Below are 12,627 nucleotides of genomic sequence, written 5' to 3'. Positions count from 1 at the left end.
GCATGCAGCTCAGTCCATTGCTCCCTGGTGTTCCAAGTGTCAGTGACAAACACGCATTAGAAGTCTGAGCACCAGCCCTGAGTGTCTCCTAGAGGCTCAAGTACTAGCCACCTAGTGATCCCACTGAGAGGTCCCAGAGCCAAGCTCCTAATCCCAGAGGTTCGGCAACACATCCTGCTCAAAGGTTTGAACTGAAATGAAAACCAAACTTGTAATCTTTTCCCCCAAACAGAGCCTTCTTCCAGTCCTTCCAAGCTTGGTGAATGACAGGTTATCCAAGGAGTTTTCCTAGTACCTACCCCTCCCTCACTCCCTCGATCCAAACCAACACCAAGTCCTGGACATTCTACTTCCTAGAAGCTCCTGGATATGTTCACTTCATCTCCCCACTCCCACCTTAAGCTAGACTACCATGATCTGTCACCTGGACCTCCATGATCAACTCCTAACTGATCTGGCATTCACTCTGCCCACCCTTGTTGACTTTCCTTTCTCCTTTGATGTAATGCCATTTTCAGCCACTGAGTCAGGAGACGATGTCTAGTCACAGCTCTGCTGGAGTCCAGTACAGTTCTGGGTAAGTCAGTTCATTTCCTTGTTTCTAGTTTTCTCATTATAAAACATCAGGAACTCTATAGACGCCAATGTTTTTATGATCAAGGAAGGTTTTATAGAGGAGGTAGCACTGAACCTGGACGATGAAGGATGAGAAGGCCTTTGACTTGTGTTCATGTGAAAACTATGGCCCAAAGAATAGGTAACGCAGCCTTGTGCGTTTAGGAATAGCACAAAGATAGAAAATAGTCGACAACAGTGTTATAAAGTTGATTTCCTGGGATACATGATGAGATGGCCTAGAATAGTGCCCCTCCCCCAGCCTTCCCCATCTTATTAAATGGCTCCACCATCTATGAAATGCTCAGTCCCAAACCTAGCTGTCATCTATGATTCCTCTATTTTTCCTACCAACCGCCATTCACTCTATCAGTAAGTTCTGTTGACACTATGGCCAACCCAGTCTAACTGCTTCCCACCTCCCACCTCTCTCCTCTGCTATCACGTAAGTCCATGCCACCATTGCAATGGCCTCTTAAGCGCGCTCTCTTCCGACTTGTCCACTTAAAGTGCGTACATAAAGCAGCCAGACCACTCTTCTAAAAAGCCCCATCAGCTCATTTCTCTTACTTGCTTAAAACTCTCCTTTGGCTTCCTCCTGCACTTGGAATAAAATTAAAATTCTTTACCATGACCTTAAAGGCCCAGAGTGATTTTCTCCTACTGTGAGGGCTGTGTTCTGCTGCCCAGACTCCCCTCCAGGACAAAAGGGCTTCTCCTCCCGGCTGTGGGGAGTACTACTGCCTGATGGCCCCCACCTCCCAGTGCTGGCAGAGAGTAACCCAGGTCTGCGGACCGCTCAGCGTGGCGACGTGAAAGCTGCGCCCCCTGTCCCAACACTGAAGGGCCATGCCCATTCAGAGCTCCCTGCAGGGTTGCCTGAAGTCTTCCTGTGGCTGCACCAGAGCTTCTCCGTCCACTCAATCTTACTTCCTCCTCTTCTCACTCAATAGCCAGGGAACCCAACTGACAACAGCCCCCACGTGACTTGAATGCCAGGGTCCTCCTCCAACCCGATCACCTTGCTCTTCCTTCAGTTCCTACATCACACCATGCTCCCTCTGGCCTTGGGGCCACTGCTCTTCTTGTCTCTTCCCCCTGTCTGGGAGTCTCTTTCTGCTTTTGGCTGGTTAGTTCTTACTTTATCAGGGCTCCATTCAAAAGAGACTTCCTCAGGGAATTCATCCCCTTATCTGTCAGACAAGGGAAAGGGTTCCTGTTCCAAATATTCGCAACACCCTATTCCTTTTTCTGGCACTTCCCTCTTATGACATGTTTAAGATCTGTCTTCCACACTAGAAGATAAGCTGCAGGAAGGTAATGATTTTGTCTGCTTTTTTCATTGTGTCTGCTTAGTGCTGAGCAGCCTGCCTTGCTTTAGTAGATGCTTAGCACATTTACTTGTTGGTTGAGTGAATGAATGAACAATTTAATTTCCCTGTTTTGGCCCTCCGGGAAAGGCAGAAAGAGGAAATGACAAGGGTCTTCACGTAATTGTGGCTGACCACAGCCCGTTCTACCTACTGGTGAGGAAACAAAACAAAGCAAAGCAACAACAAAAAATACAAAAGCAGCAACTTGGAGAAAGTGTCTGGACCACATCCAGAGTGAGAGCCATGAGTTCCCAGTCGGAGCGGCGGTCAGCTTCCAGCCAATGAGATAAGCAGAGTACAGCGGCCTCAGGCAAGCGTAGCAAAGTTCCTTCTCTGTGTCCAATGCGGAGCTAAGTGTGTCCCCAAACACGCAAAATGTGTCAGTTAAATTAGACTCGATTCAAGTTAAGGAGCATCTGTCTTTTCTTTTAATACTCCCAAGGTTTCTATCTTTACACTGAAATCTTCCGTCTTTTGGAATGTGATCTGGCGTTCAATGAAACAGCCAACTTAAAAAAAAAAGAAAAACAACATATGAAGGCCTAACTATGACTCAGAAATCTAGGTGCCATAAAATAAAGGATTAATAAATTAAAGCATGTAAAAAGTAAAGCCACTTTTGCATGGCAGAAATCACACGAGCAGAGAAAAAATTCAAAGGACACGTTGGGAAAGCATAGCAATTCAAATTACAAAGAATTTCTCTCTCTGATATATAAGGAATAACTTGAAACCGGTAAGAAAAAGACCAACAACTGTGTAGAAGAATGGGCGAGGGACAGGTACCGACAGTTCACAAAGAAGGCAAAACAGACGGCATTTAAATATATGACAAGAGTCTCAGGTTTCCCAACAATGTTGAGACACCATTTTCTACGAATGATGTTGGCAGAGATCCAAGTGTTTGATCACCCATTCATTGGCAAGGCTGTGCTTCACTGCTGGTGGAAATGGAAATAATAAACTCCTGGGGAGGACCGTTTGACAATATCAGTTAGCAATGCATGTGTCCTTTATCCCAGAAATTCCACTTCTAAGAGTTTATCCTCCAGTTGTACTGGTACATGTGTGAAGGGACTGTGTAAAAAGTTATTCATTACAGCAATTTTGTAGCAGCAACAGACTGGAAATAACCTGTAGCACATTAATCAATGGGACATTTTACAGTTAATTTCTAAGTAGTGATTGGCAAAGAAGTTCAAACTGTATTGTTACCTGAAAACAACAGGAAAAGCACAAGTGATATGGTAGCTACTGTTTATGCAAGGAAGAGGGAGAAACAAAAATACATATCATACGTTCAGACAGAAATATGTGGAATAACAGGAATTTTCCTTTTTTGGGTGGTATTGGGGGCATGGGGAGCAGGTAGAGACATTGGGAGGAGACTCTTCACTGAACATCTTTGAAAAATATATTAATTAATTAATTATTAAATTGAAGTGTAGTCACTTTACAATGTTGCGTCAATTTCTGGGGTACAGCATAGTGAAGATCTTTTAATATTTAAAATTCCTGGACAATGGAAGACTTAATCACTGAATACTGCTTCTTTAAATTGTATTACCTATTCACAAATTAAATAGTAACGAGGAGAAGCAACTATGGAACACCACCTGGGTACCTCCCGTTCTCTGGGGCTGTGGAGACAGTAGCAAGCATAGCTCCTGTCTCAAGGAACTTGTAACTTACTGGGAGATTACATTTAATCACAGGGAGAAAGAGGAGAGTGCTAGAAAGACAATGACGATATCAAACTGTGAGGCGAAGGGACAAAGCGCTGATCAAGAGGATTAGGAACAAAGAGGGGAGGGCTTGATTTTAAGAGGGTGAGTTCATAGAAAAGACACAAGGAACTAGGTCTTCAAGACTGAGCCAAAGTGGGAAGGCAGGAGATCTGATCAGGCACTGTGTAAAGCCCTTTTCAGGGGCTACATTCTTTAATCTTGACCCTGAATTTACCCTAATAAGACTGGTATGATTATCATCTTCACTTTGAGATGGAATGTGAGTTGTGGGAAGGTTCACAACCTTGTTCAAGGTCACTTAGCTAGTAAGTGGTAAAGCCAGGTTTCCTAAGTGCATCGTCCTTCAGCTGCTCCCTGTGCCCTCTTTAGGAAAAAAGAGATCACCATTTTTACTGAGGCAGATTTTACATACAGTAAAATACAAAAATCCCAAATATTTGTTCAATTTGGTGAGCTCTGACAAATGAATACACTTTCGTAACCAATACTCCCATCAGGATACAGAATGCTCTCATTACCTTAGAGAGTTCTTTCTTGCCTCCTTCTAATCAATCCCAACCTACTGTAGGAAACCTCTGCTCTGATTTCTATCACAACAGATTAGTGGTGTCTGTGTTGGTGAACATAACAGTACTGTGTTCATTTTTCTTGCTGAGTAGTATTCCATTATATGAGCGTACCACAGCTGGTTTATCTGTTCTCTTGCTGAATGACACTGAGTTGTTGACAGGTTTTGGATATTAAGAATAAAGCTGGTATGAATATTCTTGTATGGGTCTTTGTGTAGACATAACATTTTTATTTCTGTTGAATAAATACCTAGAGATGGAATTGCTGGGTTATAGAATAAGGGTATCTTTAACCTTATAGGGAATTGGCAAACAGACTTACAAACTGGCTATTCCATTTTGCAGTCCCACCAAAAATGTAGGAGAATTCCAGCTGCTCTACATGCTTACCAAAATTTTGTATCGCCTTTTTGATTTTAGCTACTCTAGTAGATACGAAATGATATTCATGGTTTTAATTAAAAATATTGAGTACTTTTCCATGTGCTATTGGCCCCTCATACATCTTCTCTGTGAGGTATCCAATTCTTTTTGCCTATTTTAATTTTTTTGTTATTGATTTTCAATAGTTCTTTACATATATGGATACAAACCTTTTGTTACACCTATACATTACAAATATTTTATCCCTATCTTTTGATGAGCAGAGGTTTTAAGTTTTCCTGAAATCTAATTTATCATTTATGATTAGCGCTTATTGTTAAGAAATCTTTGTTTATCCCAAGTTCATAAAGATAGTACCCTAAGTTTTTTTCCTAGACGTTTTCAGGTTTTGGGCTATAGTTTCAGCATTTATGTTTAGTTCTAGGACCCATTTAAAATTAATTTCTGTATATGGTATAAGTCTCAAAGTTGCTTCCTCCCTTCCTCCCTGCCTCCTCTCCCTCCATCCCTCCTTCCCTCCTTCCCTCTTTCCTATTAAGATTACTCAGTTTTTCTAGGACAAATCACTAAAATATTTTATGTCCCCTAATAAATTGCCAAGAGTTCTTTGTTGAAAATCAATTGAAAACTATGTGTAGGTCTATTTCTGGACCTGTATTCAGATTAATCAATCTATTTGTTATCCTTATACCAATGCCACTCTGTTATGACTCAGGGTAAGTCTTCACAGTAAGTCTTGTAATCAGTCCTACAAATTTGTTCTTCTAGTTCAAAACTGTTTTGGTTGTTCTAGGTTCTCTGAATTTCTATATACATTTTAGAATCATCACATCACTTTCCTCAAAAAACCTACTTGACTTTTATTGGGATTGCTTTGGATGTCTTTCAAGGAAAAACAAGTGTCTTCCAGGAAATTTGTCCAATTAATCTAAGTTGTCAAGTTTTATTGGTATAAAGCTGTTTTTAATAGTTTCTTATTGCCCTATAATATCTGTAGGCTCTGTAATGACACGCCCTCCTTTCATCCCTGATACTTGTGGTTTGTGTTCTCATTCTTTCTTCCTTAATAAGGCTTACTATAGGTGTATCAATTTATTAATGTTTTCAAAGAATAGGCTTTTTGTTGTGTTAAATTTTTCCATTGTGTGTTTTTCATTTCATTTCAATGCATTTTGCTCTTATATTTATTATTTCTTTCTATTTACTTTGGTATAATTTGCTCTTCTCTTTCTAATTTCTTAAGGTATAAACATAGATCACTAATTTGTGCCCCTTTTCTTCTTTTCTAATATAAATATTTGAATTTACAAATTTCCTTCTAAATGCTGGTTGACCGACATCCCACACATGCTGATATGCTGTATTTTCTTTAGCATTCATTTTGAAGTATTTTCTAATTTCCCTCACAAATTCTTCTTTGGTTCATGTATCATTTAAAAATGCATTGTCTGTAAATCTTTGCAATGTTCTCCTAGGGCAGTCTACCCAGGCGGTAGAAATAAAGTAAAAATAAACAAGTGGGACCTAATTAAACTTAAAAGCTTTTGCACAGCAAAGGAAACTATAAACAAAACAAGAAGACAACCACAAAATGAGAAAAAATATTTGCAAATGATGCAACTGACAAAGGCTTAATCTCCAGAATATACAAACAGTTCATACAACTTAATAACCAAAAAGCCAAACAACCCAATCTCAAAATGGGCATAAGCTCTAAACAAGCAGATTCTCCAATGAAGACATACAAATGGCCAATAAGCACATGAAATGATCCTCAATATCACTAATTATCAGAGAAATGCAAATCAAAACTACAATGAGGTATCACCTCACACCAGTCAGAATGGCCATCATTCAAAAGTCAACAAATGATAAATGCTGGAGAGGGTGTGGTGAAAAGGGGACCCTCCTACATTGTTGGTGGGAATGTAGTTTTGTGCAGCCATTATGGAAAACAGTATGGAGTTTCCTTACAAAACTAAAAGCAGAGTTACCCTGTGATCCAGCAATCCCATTCCTGGGCATATATCCAGAGGGAACCCTAATTCAAAAAGATACCTGCACCCCAATGTTCATAGCAGTACTATATACAATAGTCAAGAAATGGAAACAACCTAAATGGTCATTGACAGATGTCTGGATAAAGAAGTGTTGTATATTTATACAATATTTATACTACTCAGCCATAAAAAAGAATAAAATAATACTACTTGCTGCAACATGGATAGACCTGGAGATGGTCATTCTAAGTGAAGTAAGCCAAAAAAAGCAAGATGAATATATGATATCACTTATATGTGGAATCTAAAAAAAAAGATACAAATGAACTTATTTATAAAACAGAAACAGACTCACAACTGTAGAAAACAAACTTATGGTTACCAGGAGGGGAAGAGGATGGGAAGGGATTAATTGGGAGTTCGAGATTTACAGATACTAACTACTATGTACAAAATAGATAAACAACAAGTTTATACTGTATAGCACAGGGAACTATATTCAGTATCTTGTAGTCATCTATAATAAAAAAGAATATGAAAATGAATATATGTATGTATATGTATGACTGAAACATTATGCTGTACAGCAGAAATCGACACAACATTGTAAACTGACTATACTTCAATTAAAAAAAAGAAAAAAGACAAGAAAAGAAGAAAAAAGAAAAAAGTACATTGTTTAGTCCCAAAATATTTGGGGATTTTTAAGATATTTTATTGTCATTAGGTTCTAACTTAATTTCATTGTGTTCAGAGAATATGCTTTTATCTCAATCTTTTGAAAGCTACTGAGACTTTTTTTATAGTTCAGGATATGGTGTGCTCTGGTGAATGTTTCATATGCAGTTGGAAAGAATGTATATTCTGCAGTATATTCTTCCATTTCATATGGTCTATAAATGTCACTTAGGTCAAGGTGATTAACAGCATTTGGATAGTCTACACACATCACTTGCTCTGCCAGTCAATTCCTGTCTATTTGTTTCAGCAGTTACTGAAAGGTGGAGGTCAAGATCTCTATAATTGCCAACTTAGCTAATTCTGCCTTTAGTTCTGTTCACTTTTGCTTCATGTATTGTGGACCTCTGTTTCTAAGTGAATGCACATTTTGAACTGTGTGTCTTCTTGATGAAATGATCCTTTTTTTTTTATCATTATGAAATGTTTGTCTTTATCTCTGCTGTTACTCCTTATTAAGTCACCTTTGTGTGACACTATGTGGCCACATTAGCTTTCTTATGCTTACAGTTTGCATGGTGTATTTTTTCCATCCTTTTGCTTTTAACCGAACTTTATATTTAAAGTGTGTATCTTATAGACCAGAAATAGGTCTTGCTGTTGTTTCCAGTGTAAAAATCTCTGCCTCTTAATTGGAGGCTTAGGCTGTTTACTTGTAATGCAATTACTGATAAGCTTGGGTTTAAGTCTGCTGTCTTGTTATTCGTTTTCTATTTGTCTATTCCTCTTCATTCCTCTATTTGTTCTTTTCCATTTTCTGTTAGGCCAATTGGATATTTTAAAATATTCCGTTTAATTCCTTTATTGGCTTTTTAGGTTTTTTTTCTCTAGGGATTGAAAGAGGCATTTTCCCTACTGGCAGTCTATTTAGAATTAATACTGCACAACTTCCTACAAAATGCTTAGAGAATTATTCTATTATCTCTGTGTTCTTTATGCTATTCTTGTTTTGTATCTTCCACCCAGCACATAGTAGGAACATTATACATATCCAATGAGTGAATGGATGGCAGGTCAGAGTAAAAGAGCTAAGAGAAGGGAAATGTCCCGTTATAACCTGCGTCACCTTTAGTCTTCCTGTGTTTCCTAAGTGCAAGGTTAGTGGTGTTCTTAAGGCTTCACTGAGATCATCATCACTCTCACTTAACTGCTTACTGAATATCTAAGGGGCGCAGCTGGGACAGAGCAGAAGGAATAGTGAATTTAAGAGTCAAGACCCTTTGTTGCAAGTTAAAGAAACCCAAACTGGGTAAGTTAAAAACAAAGGAAAAGGACAGGCCTTTATCAGCTTTCATGAATGAGTTAACGAACGCTGCCTCCAGCAGCTCAAATGCTGTTATTAAGCTCTACACCTCTCTCTTCTCTCTTACTCTCTTTCTCTCTCCATCTCCTTCTGTGTTGGCTTCACTCTCTCTGCTGGAGGTACACTCTCCCCACATGGCAGGAAGGATATTTTCTGGACACCCCAGGCCTCTATTTTTTCAGCTTGGCAGAGTTACAGATTTTGATTGACTCAGCTTAAGTCACATGATCTCTGAACCCATCACTACATACCAAGGAATGTGGTACTGGGATCAACAAAGACTGAGTCTTGGGCTCTCTGGCTACTTGGTCGGGATTAAACGATATTCCCAGCAGGGTTTCATGGAATGAGCGATGAATTCCTCAAAGGAATCTGAAGAAAGCAGATGGGAAGGTCTGATGTGTAGACAAACCTGGTCACTCCAGGCTACTATGATCTAAAGTCCTGGCTCCACTATCCTTTCTATGACTTTAGCCAAATCACTTCCCTTCCTTAGCTTCGTTTTCTCATCTGCACAATCATCTCTGAGATGTACTGCATTTCTACTATGGATGTTCTACTATGGAACACTGTAAGTGTTCCTTAAAAGTGGAATCAATACATTAAAGAAAATTCATATAATAAAATTCAACAGAGTACTGAAAGCGAATTCACTAAAGTGACATATTCCAACAGAGAGAAATCTCAAAAACATAATGCTGGCCAAGAATGTAATTTGAAAAAGGCTATGTACTATACCACTCAAATAAAATTTAGAACACAGAACAACAATATAAAAGCAGAATTAATACAAAATCTGGGGACGTAGCCACTGCCATGTAGGGAGGGTTGGGAATGGGAGGAGGGAAGAGTACAGAGGGGGCTTCAACTCAGTTATATCTGTAATGTTTCGCTGCTTAAAAAAGATATGAAAAAACATGGCATAATAGTGTGATCGATAAAGTTGAGTGGCTGGGGCATGAATATTTGTTCCTTTCTATGCTAAATTTTCTGTGTGCTTAAAATATTTCAAAATAACAATGCCAACAGCTTTCAATACAATACGGTTTACAATGTTCCTGGCATTCAGGGAATGCCTTTACATAAATCAACTCATTTTATCAGTATATTAGTTATCTAGTGGACAGTATACAGTGTGATTGGAAAACTCTGAGTGACCACATTGGCAGGTGGTGACAGCCATATCTAGAATTACGGGACATAGCTTAGGAATGGAGGGTAAGAGCACCAGCCCGAGGCTGAAGGAAGTCTAGAAAGATTTCAAAGTGGAAAGAGATACCTCAGAGCTGAGCTTTAGGAAGGACAAGGGCAAACTGGGAATTGGAGGGAGGAGCCTAAAGTATAGAACCACCATGAGGCTGTCCAGCAAAGGGGAGGAGATGGAGGTGGTGGCTGACAGATGGACAGGTGGAGATGGACCAGCAGTCCGAGAACTGAGCTAAGTATTTCATATTTGCTTGTTTATACCTCACCAGAGACCCATTAAGGAAGTATTATAATGTCCATTTTGTTGGTTAGGAAACTGAGACCCTATTGTCAAGTCTCTGAGACCTGGCTCCTAATGGTGAATCCCTCTGCTTTAGAAGGAAGAAAAAAAATCTATGACATCTACCTTCTGTCAGCTCTTCTCAGCTTGCACAGTTTCTGAGAACTTCTCTGCAATGACCTGAAAAAAAATTCCTTGCTGCTAAATATAGACCAGCAAAATTACTCACTATTAGACAGTTCTCGCCTTAAAGAAAATCTACAGATAGATTCCTGGAATGGTGGAGTAGTAGAGAAAATAGCCTCGCTTCTTTAAAAAGTAAATGGGACCATTAGAGGTGGCTAATGCATTAGAGCTTCACAAGGAGAGTTAACCCCAGGTAAGACCGTGTGCATCTTGAAGTTTGCTTTGGTGGCGCTGTGCCTCTCTGCCCAAGGACTTAAAGGAAAAGAGATGATGTCTCCTAGGAGTCTTCCCTGGCAGTGATCTTCACCAGCTTTAATGAGGACCCAGGGCCAAGCCTGTGCGTGGATGGGTGGGACGGTGTCCTGCCCTCCAGCTGCGGATGACAACTTAGCGACAGATAACATCAGGGCACAGAGAACCTTCAGAACTTACGCTCATAAAATTAAGTTCCTGTCTGTTTGCCTGTCATCACATCACTGGAAACGGCTGGAGAGACTTTTATGGTATCTGGTGGGTACGTTTAGGACAGTCTGACATAAAACATAGGCTCTATGGAGAACACAGATATTCACTTTGGAAGTCTAGGAGGGCATTTCAAACAGGTGGGCAGTTCCCCTCCAGCACGCTTGAAACTGGATGGAGCAAGTCTGTGGGACCACCCATTGGGGGAAACATGGCATGACATAATAACACTATTAAGAAGAGCTAACGTTGGCTGAGTGCTTACTGTGTATTAAGATGAAGTGGACAGAGAACAAAAACAACGGTTTTATAGATGAGCCTCGAGAGGAAAGTCACCGACGGAAGATGCTCCCAACTACCAACACTTACTAGCAATGAGCTAGTCGCTCTGCCCAGGCCACACATACAGAGTGCGCCAGGATGAGCAGCAGCAGGAATTTACTGATGTCACTGTATTTATTAATTGTCCCGAGCAACGTCAAGGAGTCACATTACTTCCTCTACGATCACCATCAACAATAGCCCCCATTTGCCATGGGCTTGTGACGTGCCCTGTGGTGAGCTGCATACTTTTGCACTGGTGACTTAGTCCTCATAACAACCTTTGAGGCAGGTACTAGGATGATGCCCCTGTTACAGAGATAAGGGAACAGGCTGAGTAATGAACAGCTAACGTGTGCTGGGCTGTCACGATAAGGATGAAATCTTTTTAAACCCCAATCAGGCACATGCAATGACGAATTTCTGGATGTTGCATGTGCTTGTAAGAGTTTTAACACAGGTATAAAAATTCACATATACTTATTCAATCCTGGATCACTTTCACTGAAAATATTAAAAGGAGATCAAATTCACACTGTTCTTGGGAAAGTCTGGGTTGGAGGGTTACTGGTTGGGGGCCCAGAGTGGGAAACCATCCCTATCAGCGGGGATCAGGTCCTACCACCTGATTCCTCCCTGGACCACTTCAACTCCATTCTGAGCATCTCTGCCCAGACCCCTGTGGTTTCCACGATTCCAGCCTCCTTCTGTTGCCAGTCATGAAATTCAGATCTAATCACGCTCCTCTTCTGCTCAGAAACCTTTAATGGCTCATTATCTTCAAAATCAAATCCAAACTCCTTACCTCATCTCCTGGGGGCTCTTCTTGTCTGCTCTCAGCCTGCATAATCAGTCTCGATCCACCCTCACACCGAGGATAATTTTAAATATTCAAAAATATCTTAATACTTTAAATGAAAAATAATTTTAAAGATAAAAATAATTTTACTGAAAGAAAATAATTCTGGAATCCCTTTTATATTGGCGGTGTGCATCCAAGTTTAGAAAGTACACTCATGTACATTATGTCATTTGATAAATTGCAGCAAACATACCAGGCCGTCAAGCAAGTAAGCATCCTTATTTTTAAAAAAATAAACCTTTAAACTTATAATCAATTTAGATTAACAGAAAAGTTTAAAGATGGTGCAGAGTGTTCCCAACACCCACACCCAGTCTCCCCTATTATTTATATTTTGCCTTATGAGCTTGGGACATTTGACACATTTATGAACCAGAATGGATATATTTATATCAACTGAAGTCCATACTTTATCCAGATTTCCTGACGTTTTACCAACTGCCCTTTTTCTGTTCCAGGATCCCACCTAGGAAACCACATGACATTTAGTTGTCACATCTTCTTAGGCTTCTCTTGGCTGTGAAAGTTTTCTAGACTTGCCTTGTTCTTTATGACCTTTACCCTTTGAAGCGTACTAATC

Source organism: Vicugna pacos, chromosome 3 (genome assembly GCF_048564905.1).
Source record: "Vicugna pacos chromosome 3, VicPac4, whole genome shotgun sequence".
NCBI lineage: Eukaryota > Metazoa > Chordata > Mammalia > Artiodactyla > Camelidae > Vicugna > Vicugna pacos.
Note: the sequence above shows the minus strand (reverse complement) of the source record.